This window comes from Halichoerus grypus, chromosome 7 (genome assembly GCF_964656455.1).
Source record: "Halichoerus grypus chromosome 7, mHalGry1.hap1.1, whole genome shotgun sequence".
NCBI lineage: Eukaryota > Metazoa > Chordata > Mammalia > Carnivora > Phocidae > Halichoerus > Halichoerus grypus.
Genome location: NC_135718.1, coordinates 89409255 through 89414754, shown reverse-complemented (window position 1 = coordinate 89414754; position 5500 = coordinate 89409255).

Genomic DNA, 5500 nt, shown 5'->3' with positions numbered 1-5500 from the left:
CCGAGCTGCAGCTCATTCGCCTACCAGGCTACTAACACCAACAATCAATGCTGTAAATGTCCACAATAGCCAAACTGTGGAAAGAGCCAAGATGTCCATCAACAGATGAATGGATAAAGAAGATGTGGTATATATATACAAAGGAATATTAGGCAGCCATCAAAAGGAATAAGATCTTGCCATTTGCAACGACGTGGATGGAAGTGGAGGGTATTATGCTGAGCGAAATAAGTCAAACAGAGAAAGACATGTATCATATGACCTCACTGATACGAGGAATTCTTAATCTCAGGAAACAAACTGAGGGTTGATGGAGTGGGGGGTGGGGTGTGAGGGATGGGGTGACTGGGTGGTGGACACTGGGGAGGGTATGTGTTCTGGTAAGTGCTGTGAATTGTGCAAGACTGTTGAATCTCAGATCTGTACCTCTGAAACAAATAATGCAATATAGGTTAAGAGAGAAAAAAAGAAGAAGAAGAATGTAGCAGGAGGGGAAGAATGAAGGGGAGGAAATCGAAGGGGGAGAAGAACCATGAAAGACAATGGACTCTGCAAAACAAACTGACGGTTCTAGAGGGGAGGGGGTTGGGAGGATGGGTTAGCCTGGTGATGGGTATTGAGGAGGGCACGTTCCGCATGGAGCACTGGGTGTTATGCACAAACAATGAATCATGGAACACTATATCTAAAACTAATGATGTAATGTATGGGGAGTAACATAACAATAAAAAAATTAAAAAAAAACTGCATGGGGTGGGGGGGGTCCCAATTTCATGATTAGGCCTGTGTGTTCACATAATTAAACCTTGTTTTTTCTCTCCTGTTAAAAAAAAAAAAAAAAAAGAATCAATGTTGTAGCGTTACTGCGCTTTAGCTAACATTGCCATTCCTGAAGCCGCAGGAGTTGTATAGTGCTAGTGTATGAGAGACCGGGAAAAGGGTCCCATACGTGAAATGGAGTGAGAAACAGGCCGGTGCACAAGGCAGCTCTCAACTCACCTCTTGTTTATGAGGCTAGTACCCTTGCCCCGGGTGTGCCTGCAGGCCATAAGCCAACCACCTAACTCAAAGGAACAACTCTGTAGGGAATTCCTGCTTCGGCTAAAAGAGCCATGCCTCAGGGTGGACGCATTGTGTGGTGTGCATGCGTGAGTGCACAGGAAGTGAGTCCAAAACCATTTTCCTTGTGAGACCCAGGCCACGGAAGAAGCCAGAACACGACTCCCGACTTGCTCCATGAAACTAGTACTGCGGCCCCACTTTTGAATGGAAGTCTAATAGCTAGCTTTCTAGCTCGAAGAAACAACACTGTAGAGAAACCGTGCTTTAGCTACCGTCGACCTCTCTGTGGGCGAAGCAGTTTAGGGTGTACTGTGGCTGAGAGCCTGGGGACGGTTTCCATATCGTAATATCGGTGGAGAGACAGGCCGGTACAGAAGGCAGCTCTCAACGCACATCATGGTTATGGGGCTAGTACCGTTGCCCAGGGTGTGTGTGTAGGCTTAAACACAGCCACCTAACTCGAAGGAAAAACTCGGTTGAGAGCCTGTGCTTCAGGTAAAACAGCTGCTCCTGAGGGTGGCAGCATTTTGTTGTGTGCGTGCCTGAGAGCACTGCAAGGGAGTCCAAAGCTTTTTGCGAGTGAGACTCAGGCCCCAGTGAAAGGAAAAACACGACTCCCTATGTGTTTGACCAAGCTAGCACGGCAGCCCCACTTTTGCATGGAAGTCTAATAGCTAGCGTTCTAACTCGAAGAAACTACACAGTAGAGAAACAGTGCTTTAGCTACCGTCGACCTCTAGACGGAGGAAGCATTCCACGGAGTACCGTGGCTGAGAGCCTGGGAAACGGGTTCCATACGTGAAACCAAGGGAGAAATAGGTCCGGGCAGAAGGCACCTCTGGACTCAGCTCTTGCTAACTGAAGCTAACACTACTGCTCCATGTGTGCTTGGAATGCTATGTGCTCGACACTGACTGGGAAGAAACAAGCCTGTAAAGAATCCCAGCTGCAGCTCATTCGCCTACCAGGCTACTAACACCAAGAATCAATGCTGTAGCGTTACTGCGCTTTAGCTAACATTGCCGTTCCTGAAGCCGCAGGAGTTGTATAGTGCTCGTGTCTGAGAGACCGGGGAAAGGGTCCCATACGTGAAATGGAGTGAGAAACAGGCCAGTGCGGAGGGCAGCTCTGAAATCACCTCTTGTTTATGAGGCTCGTACCCTTGCCCCGGGTGTGCCTGCAGGCCATAAGCCAACCACCTAACTCAAACGAACAACTCTGTAGGGAATTCCTGCTTCGGCTAAAAGAGCCATGCCTCAGGGTGGACGCATTGTGTGGTGTGCATGCGTGAGTGCACAGCAAGTGAGTCCAAAACCATTCTCCTTGTGAGACCCAGGCCCCGGAAGAAGCCAGAACACGACTCCCCACTTGCTCCATGAAACTAGTACTGCGGCCCCACTTTTGAATGGAAGTCTAAGAGCTAGCTTTCTAACTCGAAGAAACAACACTGTAGAGAAACCGTGCTTTAGCTACCGTCGACCTCTCTGTGGGCGAAGCAGTTTAGGGTGTACTGTGGCTGAGAGCCTGGGGACGGTTTCCATATCGTAATATCGGTGGAGAGACAGGCCGGTACAGAAGGCAGCACTCAACCCACATCATGGTTATGGGGCTAGTACCGTTGCCCAGGGTGTGTGTGCAGGCTTAAACACAGCCACCTAACTCGAAGGAAAAACTCGGTTGAGAGCCTGTGCTTCAGGTAAAACAGCTGCTCCTGAGGGTGGCAGCCTTTTGTTGTGTGCGTGCGTGAGAGCACTGCAAGGGAGTCAAAAGCTTTTTGCGAGTGAGACTCAGTCCCCAGCGAAAGGCAAAACACGACTCCCCATGTGTTTCATCACGCTAGCACGGCAGCTCCACTTTTGCATGGAAGTCTAATAGCTAGCGTTCTAACTCGAAGAAACAACACTGTAGAGAAACCGTGCTTTGGCTACCGTCGACCTCTCTGTGGGTGAAGCAGTTTATGGTGTACTGTCGCTGAGAGCCTGGGGACGGTTTCAATATCGTAATATCGGGGAGACAGGCCGGTACAGAAGGCAGCTCTCAACTCACATCATGGTTATGGGGCTAGTACCGTTGCCCTGGGTGTGTGTGCAGGCTTAAATACAGCCACCTAACTCGAAGGAAAAACACGGTAGAGGATCCCTGCTTCAGCTAAAACAGCCGCTCCTGAGGGTGGAAGCATTTGGTTGTGTGCGTGCGTGAGAGGACTGCAAGGGAGTCCAAAGTTTCTGCGAGTGAGACTCAGGCCCCAGCAAAAGGTAGAACACGACTCCCCGTGTGTTCATTTAGCTAGCACTGGGGCCCTACTTTTGCAGGGAAGTCTAAGAGCTAGCGTTCTAACTCGAAGAAACAACACTGTAGAGAAACCGTGCTTTGGCTACCGTCGACCTCTCTGTGGGTGAAGCAGTTTAGGGTGTACTGTGGCTGAGAGCCTGGGGACGGTTTCAATATCGTACTATCGGGGGAGAGACAGGCCGGTACAGAAGGCAGCTCTCCACCCACATCATGGTTATGGGGCTAGTACCGTTGTCCAGGGTGTGTGTGCAGGCTTAAATGAAGCCACCTAACTCGAAGGAAAAACTCGGTTGAGAGCCTGTGCTGCAGGTAAAAGAGCTGCTCCTGAGGGTGGCAGCATTTTGTTGTGTGCGTGCGTGAGAGCACTGCAAGGGAGTCCATAGCTTTTTGCGAGTGAGACTCAGGCCCCAGCGAAAGGCAGAACACGACTCCCCATGTGTTTCATCACGCTAGCACGGCAGCCCCACTTTTGCAGGGAAGTCTAACAGCTAGTGTTCTAACTCGAAGAAACAACACTGTAGAGAAACCGTGCTTTAGCTACCATCGACCTCTAGATGGAGGAAGCATTCCACGGAGTACCGTGGCTGAGAGCCTGGGGAACGGGTTCCATACGTGAAACCAAGGGAGAAAGAGGTCCGGGCAGAAGGCACCTCTGGACTCAGCTCTTGCTACCTGAAGCTAACACTACTGCTCCATGTGTGCTTGGAATGCTATGTGCTCGACACTGACTGGGAAGAAACAAGCCTGTCAAGAATCCGAGCTGCAGCTCATTCGCCTACCAGGCTACTAACACCAACAATCAATGCTGTAAATGTCCACAATAGCCAAACTGTGGAAAGAGCCAAGATGTCCATCAACAGATGAATGGATAAAGAAGATGTGGTATATATATACAAAGGAATATTAGGCAGCCATCAAAAGGAATAAGATCTTGCCATTTGCAACGACGTGGATGGAAGTGGAGGGTATTATGCTGAGCGAAATAAGTCAAACAGAGAAAGACATGTATCATATGACCTCACTGATACGAGGAATTCTTAATCTCAGGAAACAAACTGAGGGTTGATGGAGTGGGGGGTGGGGTGGGAGGGATGGGGTGACTGGGTGATGGACACTGGGGAGGGTATGTGTTCTGGTAAGTGCTGTGAATTGTGCAAGACTGTTGAATCTCAGATCTGTACCTCTGAAACAAATAATGCAATATAGGTTAAGAGAGAAAAAAAGAAGAAGAAGAATGTAGCAGGAGGGGAAGAATGAAGGGGAGGAAATCGAAGGGGGAGAAGAACCATGAAAGACAATGGACTCTGCAAAACAAACTGACGGTTCTAGAGGGGAGGGGGTTGGGAGGATGGGTTAGCCTGGTGATGGGTATTGAGGAGGGCACGTTCCGCATGGAGCACTGGGTGTTATGCACAAACAATGAATCATGGAACACTATATCTAAAACTAATGATGTAATGTATGGGGAGTAACATAACAATAAAAAAATTAAAAAAAACCTGCATGGGGTGGGGGGGGTCCCAATTTCATGATTAGGCCTGTGTGTTCACATAATTAAACCTTGTTTTTTCTCTCCTGTTAAAAAAAAAAAAAAAAGAATCAATGTTGTAGCGTTACTGCGCTTTAGCTAACATTGCCATTCCTGAAGCCGCAGGAGTTGTATAGTGCTAGTGTATGAGAGACCGGGAAAAGGGTCCCATACGTGAAATGGAGTGAGAAACAGGCCGGTGCACAAGGCAGCTCTCAACTCACCTCTTGTTTATGAGGCTAGTACCCTTGCCCCGGGTGTGCCTGCAGGCCATAAGCCAACCACCTAACTCAAAGGAACAACTCTGTAGGGAATTCCTGCTTCGGCTAAAAGAGCCATGCCTCAGGGTGGACGCATTGTGTGGTGTGCATGCGTGAGTGCACAGGAAGTGAGTCCAAAACCATTTTCCTTGTGAGACCCAGGCCACGGAAGAAGCCAGAACACGACTCCCGACTTGCTCCATGAAACTAGTACTGCGGCCCCACTTTTGAATGGAAGTCTAATAGCTAGCTTTCTAGCTCGAAGAAACAACACTGTAGAGAAACCGTGCTTTAGCTACCGTCGACCTCTCTGTGGGCGAAGCAGTTTAGGGTGTACTGTGGCTGAGAGCCTGGGGAC